This window comes from Lissotriton vulgaris, unplaced genomic scaffold (assembly GCF_964263255.1).
Source record: "Lissotriton vulgaris unplaced genomic scaffold, aLisVul1.2 SCAFFOLD_2407, whole genome shotgun sequence".
Lineage (NCBI taxonomy): Eukaryota > Metazoa > Chordata > Amphibia > Caudata > Salamandridae > Lissotriton > Lissotriton vulgaris.
In genome coordinates this window covers 360167-379362 of record NW_028245873.1, presented here as the reverse complement: position 1 = coordinate 379362, position 19196 = coordinate 360167, and the positions used below count along the sequence as shown (strand labels likewise).

Here is a 19196-nt window from a genome sequence, read left to right as displayed (position 1 = left end):
ACAGCCTCCACTGACAAAAACTTTGTTTTTGAAATTTAGATACGGAATATTACAAATTAATTCAATAACTAGCAGATGGAGGAATAAACCGGGCTTTAATCTTTGTACTTTGTGTAACCAGGAGGCAATTGAAACTACTAGCCATGTGTTTTTCTTTTGTACTGCATATAAGTCTGCCAGGTCCAAATGGATTAAACCACTATGTAAAAACTTGGGGATAAGACAACTTATCATAGCGGAACGTATATTCGCCTCAAACACCTCGAGGCTGGTGGTTTTTACTTTGAGCAGGTATTTATTTAACGTTTATTTGATTAGGAAGAAACATGGTCTATGTATATAAACTCTCCAATCCGTTTATTTTATATTGTGATAATACTCGTGCTGTTTTGGCACTTTTAATTCTGGCTTTTTATCTATTTATACCTGTAGTGCTATTTTTACTATGGCATTGTAATTGTGTGGTGATGCAATAAGGGTTTTCTTTTAGCAATTTCCTTCTTTCCAGATGTATTGACTTGCCACTAAAATGTAAAGAATTGATATTGTGATAATGGAAATTTTATTGAAATGTGAGTTTTTATGCACTTTTATGGCTTTTAGCCTAAATAAAGTTTTTGAATTGAAGTATAACTTGCACCGCTGTCATGCACTGTTTATGTCCTCACATATTGCATCACCAACCGCACATGGATGACCAATACCTCTCCCCATCCTCTCTGCTGCGTTAGCTGTAAGCAGCAGGAGGTGGCCTCAGTGCCTGGTCTCCAACCAGGCACCACACTTAAAACTCTGTGGGCAGCCAAGCATCCCACTGTGTATGGCCTCCAACTGTGAGCAGCATGGAGATGGGCACAGGCCTGGCCTGAGGTCAGGCCCTGAACTCAACCTCCTGCAGATGGGTAACTCTTGCTATGCACGGCCATTGGCCAAGCAATATGCAGCGTTTGTTGGGCACAGACCCTGAACCCAACCTACTGCAGATGGTTAACTCTTGCTGTGCACGGCCATTGGCCAAGCACTATGCAGCGTTTGTTGGGCGCAGGCCCTGAACCCAACCTACTGCAGATGGGTAACTCTTGCTATGCATGGCCATTGGCCAAGCAATATGCAGCGTTTGTTGGGCGCAGGCCCTGAACCCAACCTACTGCAGATGGGTAACTCTTGCTATGCATGGCCATTGGCCAAGCAATATGCAGCGTTTGTTGGGCACTGACCCTGAACCCAACCTACTGCAGATGGTTAACTCTTGCTGTGCACGGCCATTGGCCAAGCACTATGCAGCGTTTGTTGGGCACAGGCCCTGAACCCAACCTACTGCAGATGGTTAACTCTTGCTGTGCACGGCCATTGGCCAAGCACTATGGAGGGTGTGATGGGCACAGGCCCTGAACTCAACCTACTGCTGATGGATAACTCTTGCTGTGCACGGCCATTGGCCAAGCACTATGCAGCGTTTGTTGGGCACAGGCCCTGAACCCAACCTCCTGCAGATGGGTAACTCTTGCTGTGCACGGCCATTGGCCAAGCACTATGCAGCGTGGGTTGGGCACAGGCCCTGAACCCAACCTACTGCGGATGGATAACTCTTGCTGTGCACGGCCATTGGCCAAGCACTAGGCAGCGTGGGTTGGGCACAGGGCCTTAATTGAAGTCTGACCATTCGTTCTACCTCTGCCTTCTAAGCAAAGCCTGACAATAATCTTAGTGCTAGGCTTAGCTTGTGGTGTGAGTCTAAAATCTCCACTTCGACTCACAAGTAGGAACAGCATACTGTTTTTGAATGAACTGCCATCTGTTATCCCTTGTTGTACAATGCACATTTAGCCTAACTGTTCTAATAAGCATAGCCTTGTTCTGAAGTTGGCACAATAAAGCGAAAACTGCAGTTTTATTGAATTCAGACTTTGTACCCTAGTTTACTGTCAAGATCGTCTTGAATTCTTCCCATGAGAAGAAGCCGGTACTTGCTCACTAATGTCTATCTGTAGTGTAAGTTGTCTTGCGTGTTCTTTCCTCCACTCATTGCATTGAGAGAAAAGGGTATAAGTGTGGCGCCAAAAATCTACAGGTTTTCGCATTACATGTTTAAACTGACCAGAGGGTGAGGCTTCTGGTTCCCTGAAATGGCAATTTTCCCGTAGTGTATTTTTTCATGCTTGCTGTATGTTTTTTCATTAGACGTCTTCTGTTTTTATGAGCTTTCCCTATTGGCTCTTTTCTTTCACAGAACCTGGTACATTTTGTGCAGAGAAACATATTTGCTGGGAGAAGAGAGGGCAGGGGCTGGAATTGACTCTGCACATCGACTCAAGGCGCCAGAGCGAAGGGAGATATTTTTCCAGAGAAACTGGGGTGGAGCATGGCCCAGCACTGGACCAGGAGATTCGGCTGGTCATTGTAAGCATGCTTTGACATGTGTATGTCATTCATTTTATAGTGATTTTTGTCCACATTTCTTCCTTCACTTGTGAATTGTCTTTTCCCTAAGGAAGCGGGATATGTTATACTTAGCTTTGGTGTTTGGAATGCCTGATGTCATAGTAGAATCCTGTGTGCCTGGCTTGTGTGGAGTGGCAGTTGATGGCAGGCAGGCTAAGTGGCAGGGAGGCCACTCCTGGTGGGGTTTATTTCTATTCATCTTAACTTAACTGCTTAAACCTGAACTTGTAACTAAGCCTAATTAAACCTACGTGATATTTATACCTGGCTTATGGACTTCTTTTAATTACAACAGTATTGTTTCGGACTGTCTGTGATGTCATAAAGTGCACAGGAAAAGCTGTTCGGGTAGGGGATAATCGCCAACATGGTGGGTTTGCAATCCATGGCACAGAAAAAGTGAGCTCTAGAAAATAGTACGGGAATGGAAAAGCCAGGCAGGAGCACCAGGACCCGAAGCACAGACCACCCCCTCCCCCCCCAGAGAAAGAGTCCCTCTGGTCTAGCTGCACTTGCCTTTTCGCTAGCCCCTCTGTGCGCACAACCAATCCTGGCTGAATGCAAGGGGACCTTTGAGTTTGAGTGCACAGTGCCTTTCATTACTCCCTCCATGAGATCAGTTACAAAAAATAACCGAGGAACCTCTTACCCAACTTTTCGTTTCCTTGCCACCCCACCTACATGGGATGAATTGCTGGCACAAGGGTAGCAGGCCTTTTCTTGTTAAGCATGCATGAATGAAGGAGCAGTGATTGGGCTGAGGAGTCCAAACATAGTGAATTCCCACCGAAAGGGACTTCACCCACTCTATGTACCACTAGTATGTTAAAGTCACTTGCACATTTCCGAAAGAGTGGGTGGGACTCATTAACAAGGATGGGAAGATATCTTACCTGAACATGGCACTTTCGATCTAAACAGGCTGAGCAACTTGCAAAAGAATCAAAAGGATCCAAAAAATAGGATAAAGGCTGAACAATGTCCTACATTTTTACTTTTGGCTGAGGAGGCCAATAAACACAAACATGAATCCCAAGTTTGTGGTATGAAATAGACCCAGGAATCCAAGTAAGCCGCCTTTGGGGTCAGAGTTAGAGCTGGAACTGCTCAGCCTCCTTCCTATGTATTGCCGCGGATCTCTAAACCGCAAGATAGAGAAGCACAGCGAGGACCCAAGGAAGGCGGATTTGCTGGAAATGTTCCCCATGCTGGCCAATGGGGATGGGGTGCATCTGCAGATGCGCCTAGAAGCGGGGCCGCAACAGGGGCACTAGGAGGTAATGTGCATAGAGCATTGTGATGATGCAAATTACTAACAGTAAAGCGCTAGATGGAAGGGCGTGAATAGCCAGTTAGGATGCAAACTCCACTACTATGTAGTGGACTAGTCCAAGTGTGTTCAGCCCACAAATACTTGTTTAAGGAGAACTGCAGACTAACTGGCTAGGAACAGGATTCAGGGGGCAGGGGGCAGAGGCCTCCCCCTACTCTAATGATGCAGGCGATGAATACCCCACGCCACCATTCTCTGATACCATCCTTCCACTAAGAGAATACCTCACCCCTGGGATAGAGTCACCGTCCACTTTGTCTGGACAACTTCTGAGAGAAAATAAACCAACATTAGAGAAAACCCTAAGCAAGGCTGTGAAGAATTGCAAAGTGTTTGACCTGTATAGACTGAACTAGGATGATTTGAATCAGTTGCTACATCTGATGGGGTGAAGTGATAGATTAGTTGGTTGACAAGTCAGGTCGGCCACGTCAGTATCCAAGGAATGGTGGGTCTCTCAAAACGGCAAAGGATGCATTGTTGAATGCAGTCGCAGATGTGTACCTGGTGAAAAACAATTTAATTAAAATCTGAAATTGCAAGCAAAAAAAGGAGAATCGCCGGCAGATTAGAAAGTCTTACGGATGTGTTTGAGAGAGATTCGACCGAGATGGCTCAGGAAACAGTAGGCGCTGCTTTTCTGAAGGGATTGATACCAAATGTGCGAAGTCAAAAATCAATGTTTGTATTGGATGGTTATCTAAAAAAGCTGGCTGAGATAGTGACTTTTGAAAACCACAGTCATCTGACAAGAATGACAGAAAGAGAATCTTGAATCTAAACGTATTGTTTTGATACCAAAGAATATGCCACAAAATGTAAAGGGGAGAGTCTGGGATGGTCCCACTAGGAGTGAACAAATGGGTGGGGCAAGGTGGAGGGCAAGTGGTGAGGGGCACAGGAGAAGCGTCCGCTATTGGTGATCAAACGTACATTTGGTGAAGGTAGGAATGCTTGTAATATGTCTAACCACTGGCAATCGCTCAGGGTAGCATTCCAACCCATCGTTCTTTTTTCCCACCATATCACCTATGTGTTGACCCAGCCATATGCAAATCAGTCTTGACCGTACTCCGGTAGGGACAGTGTAGCCCAAACTGCCAGGCCAGATCCTCCTTGAACCAGAACACAAGCAACCCAAGACCAGTTTCGTCCTGATTTGAGCTCGTCAGTCGAGTGTTTCTTGGTTCCAGTGACACAGTGAGTACAAGACCCACGTCTGGCATTCCTTTGCCACTTAGGGAAGTACATCAAACACACAAAAGATGGTGGCAGAAATACTTGCAATGGTTCTAACCACTGGCAGTCGCTCGGGTTAGCATGCCAACCCACCGTTCGTTTGCCCATGCATTCTGTGCCACTGGAACCAAACTACACTATGGCGACCTACTGGCATAGGTGCAAATTCAGGACAGTGAGTGTAAAAATTCAGGACAAAGGGTCCAAATTCAATATAGAAATTTGGGACAAAAGATATGTTTTCAGACATATCAGAGGAGGTCGTACAATACTGTATAAGTAAGCAAATAGACAACCTACATAAGTACATGTCAAAAGAAGTTTATATTAAGTTGAGACAATCGTTTTGGTATGTGCACAGCTTTGAGTAACTGTGCAGGTCTTTTTGTGGTATTTCATATAACATTTTGTTTACAGTTTGGGGTTCCTTTGAAGTATTGTCCCACCCGCACTAGAGGGATGCAGAGGCCTTGAGCCTTCATTACACCCCTTCACCAAAGACCTCGGTTTGCACAGATTCCCTCACTGTCAACCTCCCATGGTGCCCCTCATCTCTATATAGACCCTTGCTCATGTGTATGTCATTTATTTTACAGTGCTGCTCAGCCCAATTTAGGCTGTTGAGCTCTTTAGCTCACACACTTATTGCTCAGAGACAATGACTCCTATAAGTACGTAAATCAATATATAGGAAATGTTATTTTTCAGACAGGGAGGGCTACAAGGTGTGGGAGTCACATGCGCCCATACTGGTAGGTGCTACATGCAGGGCCACTGGAATTATGCAGCAGGGAGGGACACATTATGCTGCAGTGTTGTCTAAATTATTTGGCAAGAAAAGGGAATTTATGCAGTGTAATGCTGCAAATGTTGTCATATTATTACCATATTATTTTCTAATTTTTGCACATTTTAACAGTTTCTGGTCATGGGTTGCACCTCATTAGTACCCGTATAACACCCAAATAAAGTAATATGCAAAGGAAGGTGACCAGTCAACCTTTACAAAGGGCCTTTGCTACACGTCACTGCCTTTTAGTTATTTTTTAACCATTTGAGGTAGAAACTGTTTTTAAATTAGAATCTTCAGATATATTCAGCTAATGATGGATGTGGCACGTGGGACAAATCCATAATCATGCGAAAACTGTTGAAGTCGCACAATCGCATAATTCCAGTGACCCTGAAAGACAAACTGAGGATGTAACACATAACATAATGGTTGGGGTTGTCTTTACAATGATTATACAATTGAATACTTTGCTCTGCATGTTACACTTTGTGCTTTACAAAAGGTGCATTATGCCTCTATGCTTCTTTATGAGGAGTCAAAACCGGGATTAGTGAAAACTCAAATCTCTCCACGAGATACATTAATCACCACAGTTAAATACACATTTTTGTTATGGCCCGAAAATTGCAGGTGCGCGAAGCACTCAAAAGTCTCTGCCTTTCATCCTGTCGGATAATTTTAAAATGTAGCTTAGTCCTCCAGCACGGCTCCTCCACAATAGCATCATGCTGTGCCCTAGGCTTATGCAGAGGACGGCATGCTGTACATACACAAGGGCCTATTGCAAGGGAATTACCAGAAAAATAAAATACCCCCAGCTTTTTATAGCACTAAATAAAGGAGCAAAGTGAGCTATCCTGGTCTTTCCTTTTGAAGTCTGTGAAAATTGTACCCCTGATGAAAATTTGCAAAAGGAATGCAAAATTATGCTTTTTACAGCAGGAAAGAAACTTGGTAAAAAACTGCATTTATCTACATTGACGTTTGTCTTTTATTCCGTCTTTTCATTTTCTTTCTTTCCTTATATCCTTCTTTCTATTCACCTTTCTTCTCTACTTTCTTCTTTACAATCTCTATTTATTTTTCTTTCCATCTTTCTGTCTGTGCATCCTTTCATTTAGTCTCTCATTCTCTCTCTATTCTTTAAATTCATATTTCATTTTCTATTCATATTTCCATATTCCACATTAACATTCATTTTGTGTTTCTCTTTTCCATTTGATCATCCTCTTGTCCTTCCTTCCATTGTTAAATCTAAATCTTTCTCTATCTTTCCAGCTTTCTTTCATTATTTGCATTCTATTCTTCCTTCGCCTTCTCACTCATTTCCCTTGTGCTTCTTTTTGATTTACCATTATCATAATTTCTCTTTCTGTGCTGCTTTTGGCTACTTCGGCACCCTCTGCACCACCGCCCCCCACCCCCACATACACACACAGTTGTTTCACAGTGAATATTCTTGCTTTATTTGTTTGTTATTCTGTCCTGTGCTGATCTGCGAGTCACAAATCAAAGTTAGGAAGGGCCATGAAACACTTCTCTGACCCTGGGTGCTTCTCTACACCTTTGGCCCAATGTCATTCTTTAGGTGATAATAAGCCACATAAGAGTGACAATGGGCCTGTACAAAGACTGAGTGAGGTCGGGGATGGGCTGCTGCAGCCTCAGAGAAGTGTGAACTGGCTCCGATTGTCACAGGGGAACAGCACAGCTTGCTGCCATCCCCAAAATTAAGGACAAAAGGCGTCCGTGAAAGAAATGCTCACAGACAAGGGTCCAAATAACGGGCGGCCTGTGAAATTTACGGACGGTTGGTCACCCTAAGCTACACTTGACTGATGCGCCCCAATCAGGATAAACAGAGTCCTGGGTTGCTTGTGCACTGGTTCTGGGAGTCCCTGGCCTGGTTGTTCAGGCTGGACTTTTTCTTTTGGAGCAAGGATGAGACTGATTTGCATATGGCTGGGTCCTAGCTGAGGTAGCATGGTGAGCAAAAAAGCGAAGGGTTGGAATGCTACCCAGAGTGATTGCCAGTGGTATATTTATTGCAAGCGTTCATACCATCCCCTTTAGTGTGCCATGTGCGGGAGGGTCATGTTTTGCCTGCATCGAGGCATTGGAAAATGGATTGTCCTAATGCAGCTTCAGATTTGCCTTGCACTACTGACCCACCCACATTTATCAGATCATACAGAACTGTCATCCTGAATACTAGGCAGCCCAAGAGGTGAAGGATGTTCTCTGAATACCACGATTCCTGTAGACCTGAAATGTCCCTATGTTGATTGTTTGATGATTTCCTTTGAGATTGTATTGCTGGGATTGGACTCTCGACGCTGGTGGAGCCTGTTAGCGCCTATCTCTTCCCGAGCGCTTTCCTCATTACAGAGCGCTACCTCTTGCCGGACCCGCTTCGCGGGTCCCGCGGCGCGGTGCTTTGCTTTGTGTGGATGTTGGGGAGCAGGTCTTGCTGAAACCCAGTGAGGACATTTGAAAAGCAGGGCTGCGAGCGCGTCAGCAGCAGGACTACAGATTCCAAGAGTCTCTGCTGCTGACCTCACCTCAACCACCTGGTGCCGCTCTCCCTGTTGGCCACGCCCCCCCCCCCCTTCTAACGTTAAAAGAACTTTGGACACTGACCTTCGTTGGATTATCATTTCCTTTGAGATTGTATTCCTGGGATTGGACTCTCGACGCTGGTGGAGCCTGTTAGCGCCTATCTCTTCCCGAGCGCTTTCCTCATTACAGAGCGCTACCTCTTGCCGGACCCGCTTCACGGGTCCCGCGGCGCGGTGCTTTGCTTTGTGTGGATGTTGGGGAGCAGGTCTTGCTGAAACCCAGTGAGGACATTTGAAAAGCAGGGCTGCGAGCGCGTCAGCAGCAGGACTACAGATTCCAAGAGTCTCTGCTGCTGACCTCACCTCAACCACCTGGTGCCGCTCTCCCTGTTGGCCACGCCCCCCCTTCTAACGTTAAAAGAACTTTGGACACTGACCTTCGTTGGATTTTCATTTCCTTTGAGATTGTATTGCTGGGATTGGACTCTCGACGCTGGTGGAGCCTGTTAGCGCCTATCTCTTCCCGAGCGCTTTCCTCATTACAGAGCTCTACCTCTTGCCGGACCCGCTTCGCGGTGCTTTGCTTTGTGTGGATGTTGGGGAGCAGGTCTTGCTGAAAGCCAGTGAGGACATTTGAAAAGCAGGGCTACGAGCGCGTCAGCAGCAGGACTACAGATTCCAAGAGTCTCTGCTGCTGACCTCACCTCAACCACCTGGTGCCGCTCTCCCTGTTGGCCACGCCCCCCTAACCTCCCTGCTATACAAAAATCGGACGTCATCACCGCAGCGCGGGAGCGCGCCGGGAGAAGCCCGGGACAAGGGCGGGACCGTCTGCGGCCGTCAGAGGCTGAAGTAGGCTGGGCTGGGCCCGGTCCTTTTGAATTTTGTTTTAATTGCAATTGCTTTCTTCAGCCCATTTGGTCTTACTTGTTGTGTGTGCTTTTGTGGGCTATCACTGTGTTTCTGCCTTTTGTAAATTGTATTGTATCTCTCCCTTCATAAATATGACGGCAAAAAAACTCCGTTCTGGTCGTGTCCTAGTGGGGAGATCTGGTTCTAAAACTAAATCGAACCCCTTACGTAATAAAATTACTTCCTCCCTGCAATTGAAAGGCCAATGTCAACTTTTTAGCTTATGGGAGAGGGGAAAGGACAAGGCTATGGAGGCCCCTCTAACCACTGAAGTGTTTGAAGGTAAAGTGCCTGAGCTAGCTCATGCCACTGCTAAGGATAACTCAATCTCGGTCGTGGTTCCTGCCCCGTTCCATCTTGGTTCCCCCTCCTCCGAAACAGTGGAGGGCTTCCCTTTGGTGACCATTGATTCGCAGAGGAAATTGGAGCTTCCTCATGGGGCTTTGGGCTGTAATTCTTTAAAATCTTCCAATGCCATCTCTCCCCAATTTCCTCATTTGGTAGTACCTAATCCCATAGAGAATCCTATTATTTCACCAGATTTGCCTTCTAATCTTGTAATTCCGGATGGTGATTTTACTTTACCCGATATTGACTTAATAGCTCAAAAAAGGCCTTTGGGACTCCCTCGGGACATTGCCAGGGCTAATTCTAACATCACTGAAGCCCTTTTAATTTCTAGTCCTTGTCCTCTTAGTAGTACCCCTTCTAATAAATTTGATTTCTCTTTAGCTCAGTTAAATTTCACCTCTTGCTCTGGCCCGAATTTGAATAATATGCCTGTGAGTGCTCCAAGTGCTAATGATAATCTAATCTCTAATTCCCTGTCCTCTTTGGAATCATTATTATCATCAATTCTCCGTTTACTGGAAAAATTTGTTGGAGGTTCGGATTGCGTCCTTGATACGGTAACCCAAATCCTAAGAGTGCTCTTACATAATAATGGTGGGTCCTTTCTCGGGTGCCATCCAGAGCCCGACAATTTATTGGAGATCCCAAATAAGAGGTCTCCGAATGAAATAGTAACACTAGATCCAGTTCAAACGGCTTCATATCCCACTCCGGAAGGACAGAAAAGAAATAAATTAGTAGTCATATTGGCGGATCCAACGGTTGACAATGTGACTTCTGCTGGAGCCAACTGTGTCGTCACTCATGACGAAGAGATAGAAGCTTTGCCTGTCTCTCCTGTCATTCAAAATTTAGAAGCTCCCCCTCTGTTCCCTATATTCTCCTTACAGGTAAAAAAAGAGGAAGAGGCCCCTATTGCTTCCCCAGGTAATGCTGAAAAGGTAGTCCCGATAAAGCAAAAAAATAATAGAATAAAAAAGAGGAAACCTGTCCGAAGATTTTCTAAAAAAAGACAGAGGAAACTTATGTTTGAAAATAATTTGGAGCCCGTATTAGAAAAATCCTGCCGGACTGAGCAGTCCTTTGATGTACAGGAGGATATAATTGGTTCTCCCACAGTGGATCAAGTGACTATTGGGTCTGGTCTTACAAGTTCCTCCAACCACTCTCACCCTAGTGTTTCATTATTCCCTGTAAATCCTCCACCTTCCACTCTTAACCCCTTGGCTAGGCCTTTTCAAGACTCTCCTACAATGGTGCCTATCCCCTTGGTGCCAATGAGGGATAAAATAAATGTAGATACCTTTTTTTAGATTTTTCTCCTTTATTTGATACAGACCTAATTTTAAATAGATCGGTTCTGCTCACATGTTTTCATGAGATTGAAAGTTTAAAACTAATTCAAACTTTGGACCTGGATGTGGTACTTCCCAACGTCACTCTAGGGAGAACAGCAAGGGTCAAATTTCATTCTAAATTAGTGTTTATTTATTTATTTTTAGCATTTGTTAAGCGCGAACAATTGCCCGCAGGCGTCTCGGCGCTGTACTGTTGTATGCTCTCCTATTAGGTATCATGGATAAGTGGGAATTTTTAAAGATTAAATAACCAGGTTTTCAGTTTTTTCCTAAATGATATCAGATTTGGGCTAGATCGTATGGATTGCGGGACTGTGTTCCATAGTTTAGGGCCTACCACTAAGAAACGTCTGTCTCCCCAATTGACCAACCTGGTCCGTGGCACAACCAGGTCATTTTGTTTTGCTGAACGCAGTGTCCGGGAGGGAGTATATGGGACAAGATGGTCTTTCAAAAATTGCGGCGCTTGGTGGTGAAGTGACTTATAGACAATACACAGTGTCTTAAATTTAATTCTGTTCCTCACTGGGAGCCAGTGAAGACTTCTCAGGGTCTCAGCTACGGGCTTGAATTTAGGGGTGTTTGAAAGTAGTCTGGCTGCCGCATTTTGGATTCCCTGCAGTTTCTTGATGACCCTTGCTTGGGCACTGGCAAACAAGCCATTACAATAATCCAGTGCTGACAAAACAAGGGCGCTGACAAGTGTCTTGCCAACATTTTTAGGTAGAAAAGGGAGAATCTTCCTGACTAGGCGTAGTTTGTAGAATGCCGTGGCGGCAGTCTGATTGGCATGTGCCATAAAATTTAGGTTGTCATCAAAGATGACGCCCAGATTCCGTACTTTTGTGGCAGGTTCAGGCACGGCTCCAAAAGATGACAGCCACCATACTGGGGACCAGCTAGGACTGAGACGGCCAAAAGTGACCACCTCAGTTTTATCGGAGTTAAGTTTCAAGCAGTTTGCCGCCATCCACTGTCCTATGGCCAGCATACCTGCTTTGAAACTCTCCGCTACTGTTTCTCCATCATTTCTGATACCCAGAATTAGCTGAGTATCATCTGCATAGGAGGTAAGGTTCATCCTGTGCGCTTTGATGGTCTTTGCGAGGTCCGACACATAGATATTAAAAAGTGTCGGACTAAGGGATGAACCTTGAGGTACCCCACATGGCAGAGATAATTCAGCCGATTCAAATTGACCCAAGGTCACAGCCTGGGATCTCTCCGTCAGAAAGGATGCCAGTAGATTTTTTGCCTGGCCTTGCACGCCCATTTTTTCGACACGGTTGACAAGAATCTTGTGGTCAACCGTGTCGAAGGCGGCTGATAGGTCTAGAAGCACCAATAGTGCTGTACCACCTTGGTCTCTGATTAGTCTGATATCGTCTGCTGCTTTTATAAGTGCGGTTTCAGTCCCATGAAACTTACGGAATCCAAATTGTGTTTCATCAAGCAAGTTGTATTGCTCGATGAATTCCGTAAGTTGGGTGTTCATGGCCTTCTCCACTATTTTCGCGAGAAGCGGTAGGTTGGCTATAGGCCTGTAATTTTTCAGGTCGGTTTTATCGAGGCCGGGCTTTTTCAGGAGAGGTTTTAATAAGGTCTTTTTTAGTTGGGTGGGGAAAATGCCTGTACGGAACATTATATTGCATATTTGGGTTATAACTGGCGTCACCGTATCCATAAATAGGCGAAGAGTGTTCAGAGGACAGGGGTCTAAAGCCGATCCTGATTTAATGGTTTTGACAAAGTCCTGGATTTGATCTTCAGTGACTTCAGCAAAGCAGGATAAGTTATTGCTTGGGGAAGGGGTATTTATTTTTTCAATATTTTGATTATCGCCGAGATTGAATACTGAGAAAATGTCATTCACTTTATTGAAGAAGAATGTGGCCAATGAATCACAGAAGTTTTGTGAGCATGGGGGGGTCAAATCTGGGACGCATCCGGCCAGCTGTTTAGTTATTTCAAAAAGCTTCTGGTTTGAATTTTTCGCACTTTCAATTTGCTCAGTATAATATTTTTTCTTAGTTTCGATAATCAGGAGCTTATATTGGGCTAGAAGCTCTTTGTATATCTTTTTATTTCCGTTGTCATAGTTTTTCCTCCATTGTCTCTCTCGATTTCTACATTGTTGTTTAAGTTTTTTAAGCTCCATTGTATACCATGGGGCTGAGGGGGACCTTCTATTTCTAGACATCCTTTTTTTAGGGACTAATTCATTGACGGCCTGGTCCAGCCATGCTTGATATTGTTTGGTGGCGATTTCTGGGTTATTAGACAGCGTGGGCTTTGAATTGTCCAACGCGTCTTTAAAGCTGGGAATGTTGATGTCTCTCCATACTTTGAATGTTTCTTGTTTTGGTACTGGTATTGTTCCGGTAGCTGTTTTGTTAGTTTGTATCGTGGCTAAAACCAGGTGATGGTCGGTCCAGGTCATTGGCAGGACATCAGACACCAGCAGATTCTCATGATTGGTGAATATTCCATCTAGTGTGTGTCCTGCGTTATGAGTAGGTCCCTTCACCAGTTGGGTTAGACCGAAAACCTCCATTTGAGACTGCAAGGCAATAGTGTCCTTATCTTCACTACAGTCTAGATGGAAATTAAAATCTCCTAGCAGGGTTATGGATTTGTCAGTAGCAAAAGTTTCCAGAGAGGTGGCGATTTCTTCAAGAAATCCCAGGCGGTTTTCTGGTCGCCTGTATAGTAGTATACCTTTGAAGTTGTGGGAGGGAGATAGGTATATATCAAATTGGAAAGCCTCGCAAGTGGTGGAGGGAATTGCTGTGGTACGGATTTTTAGTGTATCACGAGCAATTATAGCGATCCCACCTCCTCTCTTACCAGTTCTATCTAGCCTATACGATTTGAAACCTGTTGGGACGGCTATCACAAGGTCTGGCTCTGATGCCTTGTCCAACCAGGTCTCTGTCAGGAACATTATGTCAATGTTCCTGTCAATAAGTAAATCCGCTATTTCTTGCCTATGTTTCACCAATGAGCGTACGTTGATAAGGGCTATGGTGAACTTTTGCGTTATCTGTTTAGCGTTGTCCCAACCGACCGCTTTATTTAGCAGGGGGATGGAGGTCTGACAGTGCTTGCAGTTTAGTGTGGATAAAGATGATATATTATCAGGATTATTCCTGATACATCCTTCCGTAGTTTGGGCACGGAGGTCAGTTAACATAGAGTGCGAGTATTGGAGGCGTAGAGGTGCATTAGAACCAGGGGGGGGGGGCCCTAGGCCTGTGTCCGGCGCGGAGACGGGCTTGCCTTTGGCGCGCCTTTGGCGCGCCGCCGGCGCGCCCGCTGCGCCCGCCCGCTGCGCGGACGAAATGGCCTTGACATTTATACTCTGTAGAGGAGGGTGGGAGGCGTCCTGCCACTGGACCGCCAACCCTTCCTCCCTTCAAGATGGCGCCTATCCCCGCGTTGTAGCCCCTAGTCGGCCACACCGGGAGGAGCAAGGTGAAAAAAGAGTGTCTCGGTGCAATATAGTCTTGCACCCGAGAACGCGGAAATAAGTGCAAATGTTAAAAACGGGACTATTAAAATATTTACACTTTTTAAAACTGCCGCTTTTGTCACCTGAAAATTGCCGCTTTTATCACGCTAAAAGAAAAGAAATAGAACCCCCGGCTTTGAATCACATCTTACAGTGGGCAGAGGAATTACAAATTAGAGGGATTGATGTTACTCCATATTTCGTAGAGAAACGGAGTGAAAGATTATCCACTAATTTGCCAACAATCTCTGATATTAATTTGAATCCTACAGATTGGTCCTCAGTTAGATCTGAGGACTTAAAAATATGTGTTTCAAAAAATGAAAGGCAAGTTCTTTATAAAAATCCTCCTCTTCCTAAACAAGCTTTGATGGATGACAATTCAAAATGGAGTTGGTTACCGGGTATTCTCTCTAGTAAATCCACTTCTTGTCTTAAACCGCATCTACATTTTTAACAGGGATTTGAAGATAATCTCATGGAATACTGCGGGTTTCAAAGATTACCAGGAAAAACTATGTTTATTACGTTCTTTAGAAGCCGACATAATTTGTCTTCAAGAAACGTGGGTGGAAGGTAAACTAATGCTGGAAAAAGAGTACTTTGTCTTAGAAGGTAGTGCAATCCCCTCTAGGAGAGGTCATGCGAAGGGTGGAATAGCATGCTTACTGTCCGATGGAATTAATTGGAATTATTCCCACTATCTTGATCCTGATAAACTGTTTCAGGCAATAATTTTAAAAAACGTGTTTGATTGTCCAAATAAATTGCTTGTTTTAATAAATACTTACATTCCCCCAAATTTTTGTTTTAATGATGGTTTAAAATTGCTCTTCTCCTTTATAACTAAAATTATGGACACTTCCCCCCCCCCCCCCCCCCTTATATATTGTTACTTGGGGAAGAATCTCTTAATATACCTCAGGCATTGTTTCCAGCGAATATTAAATCTAATAAAAGAGGTAAATTAGTCTTGGAAGGTCTCTCTAAGGTGGATTGTCTAATAATAAATGGCAGATTCCCTTCTGACATCCCTGCAGCTTTCACACATAATTCAAAAAACGGAGATTCTATTATTGATTATGTAATCGCAGATTGTTCTTTCTTTTCCCATATGAAAGATCTTTCGGTTGTAGATACCAAACTTAGCGACCATAATGTGCTGATGCTTACAGTTTCTCTCAGGCCTTCTCTGGCGGATTCTTGGTACATCGACACGGATGTGGTGAATTTTGGTGCCTGTTCGGGGAAATGTTACTGGAATCACCGTTCTTTTGTGTGTTTGCTGACTCTTAATTTCTACTCTCGAGAATTTGTTTCGGTGGGATGGGAGGGAATTATTAGGCTTTCCTGAGTTTTTAGAACTAGTAACCTCAATAGCTAAGAATGGCCCCTCCTTTAAAAAACCCTTAGTATTCCCCCAATTGCTACGGCAACTAAATATTGAAATAAAGAAATTGATAAGGGGTCAATACTTATCATTTAGTCAGGAAGCCCATCATAAATTAGCATTACTAAAAAGAAGGAGAGCAAGGCTGAAGGCCAGTTTAAAAAGAGATAAGGAGGATTCCGTATGGATCCAACTCCGGGAAGCCTCATATAAGGGCCAAGCTAGGACATTCTGGTCATTAATTGGCAAAGGTTGCGGCACTAGATCTAGTCCTACGCCAATTGCCATTGATGAGCAGATCTGGGTTCATTACATTGAGAATCTGTACAGTAATAATAGTCTGCAACGGGAAAATGATGTACCTTATGAGGACTCTTGCGTATATGATTCCCCGTCCGAAAAGGAAATTGAATTAGCCATTAAGGGCATGCGCTCTTCTGGTGCGATGGGTCCTGACGAGGTTCCCATTTCTGTGCTAAAACAACAGAGCGAATTATGGAGCAAAATTCTTTATCCTGTGTTTAAATCTTGCTTTGCTAGCGGAATTGTCCCCCCATCCTGGAAAGGGAGTATTCTAGTCCCTTTATATAAAAAAGGGGCAAGAGACCTACCACAAAATTACCGTCAAATTGCTTTGCTTGATGCCATTGGCAAGGTCTTTGCAAAATGTATTCTTACTTTAATTAACGATTGGGTAACTAAGGCCAAAATTTTGCCTTTTGAACAAACGGGTTTTAGGCAAAAGCACGGCACGTTAGATAACTTGACTGCACTCCAGGTTATAACGGAAAAATATGTGAAAGTCCGTGGAGGGCATGTTTATGGCGCCTTCATCGATTTCTCCACAGCTTTCGATAAAGTGGACAGAACATTGCTGTGGAGAAAGTTATTCGATTTAGGGATGCCATCCTTTCTCATTAAATTAGTTTGCGCCCTCTATTCGGACACCTGGTGCAGAGTGTTGCTAGGCGGGTAAAGAGGTTTATCCAGAATAATTCCCACATCCAATGGGTTAAAGCAGGGTTGCTTATTGGCTCCTCTGCTATTCTCTCTTTATACAGTTGATTTACCTCTGGCTCTCTCTGCATGTTCAGGTATTGCCCCGATCCTGGGGGCTCTCCAATCGTATGCCTCATGTATGCGGATGACATTTTGATTCTTGACCTAACTCCTAAGGGTCTGAATAATCGCCTGCAGGCTTTATATGAATATGCAGGAAACCATTTTTTGTTGATAAATATTGCAAAAAGCAAAGTGATGTGCATGTCGGGTAGGAAGAAACCTAAATATTCCTTGGGTAGTAGGGGGCCAAAAATTGGAAACAGTGAAATCTTATCCCTTCCTTGGTAAAATTGTTATGAATAATTTAAGTGAAAAAGCTCATATAGCCAATAATTCCCGGAAAGCTATTGTTCAGGGAAAGAGTTTGGTATCCTTATATAAGGCTACAGGTAGAAGGCATTTTTCGATATTCTTAGATGTATTTCGAGCAAAAGTTCCTGCCTCCCTACTCTATGGAATAGAGCTAATTGATATAAAAAATTGGAGCTTCTTAAATTCCTCGGAAGGAAAAATTTTACGTAGCCTGGTATCCGTCAACACAGCTAGTTCAACTGCTGTTTTTAGACAGGAATTTGGCTTACGTAGTAGCTGGGTCCAAGGTCTGGCAGGGATCGTGCGCTGGGTCGTCAGCCTAGTAAGCAGCGAGCCAGGTACTTTAAGACATCTTATAAAAACTGAGTTGTTGGGAAATTTTAATGACTATTCATTAATCGTAAAAAAATGTAGATATGCTGTGGGTCAATTACAACTGGATAAGGATGTTTTATTTTCTTTGTCACCATATCAGTTAAAAACACTCTTGAATGGCACGCACGATTGTGGTGCCTACTGAGTATGGAGAGACTGTCAGATATATTCTTGGGGAACTTCAAAAACTTCATGTTCAACTGGGGACCCTTGGTTAGATTTCTGTCTCGAGGCCTGCCGTCTGCGGTTTGCCCCTCGGCTCTTCGTGCATTACATCTCTTTCAGATGTAACCGCCTGTTTTTCTGATGTTGATTGAGTGCATCATGGTCGCCACCACCAGGAACAGGGTGGGGGGGGAAAGGGGGGTGGGTGGGATGTTGGGTTGGGGTTGTTGACTCAGTTTTGGTTGCAACAATAATTGCATGTGGAGACGGTTTGCAAGCCATTTCTATGTATCATGACCCTAGTTGGGACACCTCCTACTTTTGTGAACTTTGGACCATCTACGATGCTGTTGGTGCTCCCTCCAATCGATGGTGATTGGCGAACAATGACAATTTCACGGCGTCTGACGAAGATATTTGTTGTCTCCCTTTATTTACTTTTGATTTATCTACAGCAATATTCTCCAGCGCCCCGTGTGTGGGGATTTGTGGCGGAATGTCGCCAGTTCCTTTATTCTCATCCTCTTTCTTTTTCTCACCTTCTTCGCTCCTTCTTTTCTTTCTGCTTCAAACCTTGAATAAATAAAAATTTTACAAAAAAATAACACTCTTGAAGTTCTCCTCATGGGAACTAGGGTTTAGACTGGATAGAGAACTTCGGATTTTGAAAAAGGGTATTACTCCAGTTATCGATTCCTGTCTGATGAGGAAAGCTCAACCGTACGTTCAATGGAACATTCCTCACGGCGTCAGACGCCTACTGTTTTTAGTAAGACAGGATTTACTCCCTTTGAAATTGCTCTTATCCAGATGGTATGGCTCTTCAGCTGTCTGTGATTTCTGTCATATGTATGATCAAGATTTGTTTCATGTCATTTTTGTTTGTCCAGCTCTGATGTCTTATAGGCGAAGATGGCTAAGACCCATCTGCCTTCAATTGAACATTTTGTCCGCTCCTTCTTTTAGTGCAGCTATGATTAATCCCCCTAATGAAATGTTTTGTTTCAAACTGTACAAATTTTTCAAATGTTTCCTGGATTTGTATTAACTGGTAATTCAGACGTCCTAATTGTCGTGTATTCTTTTTTTATGCATTTGTCGGGATTTTTTCTAAGATTTTATCGTATGTATTTCTATGTCTTTTATGTGGATCTCGTAAGAGTTCCGATATCATAATAAACTTGAACTTGAACTTGAATGGTAAATCCACTACTTGCCTTATTGATCCTGGACCAAGCTGCTCTGCCCTGAAAATGTCTGAATTCCATTCATACCTCTCTCGGGCTTGTCCATGGATGCAGTTAGTATTTCAAATTGGTGTCTTCCACACCGCGTTTCTGACCATGCTTCCATCAGCCTTGGTTCCATCGCAGATAAGCATGCTGTCCTATTAAG

General features: G+C 44.0%; 1 protein-coding gene across 1 annotated transcript in view; it reads left to right on the top strand.

Annotated features, from left to right (window-relative positions):
* Positions 1-2225: 2225 nt before the first annotated feature.
* The window catches only part of LOC147666260 (galanin receptor 2b-like), a 283090-nt gene continuing 266119 nt past the window's right edge, over positions 2226-19196 (top strand). Inside the window, exon 1 of the mRNA XM_086949185.1 lies at positions 2226-2420. The gene's annotated coding sequence lies outside the window, so the exon portion shown is untranslated. The remainder of the gene's footprint in view (positions 2421-19196) is intronic.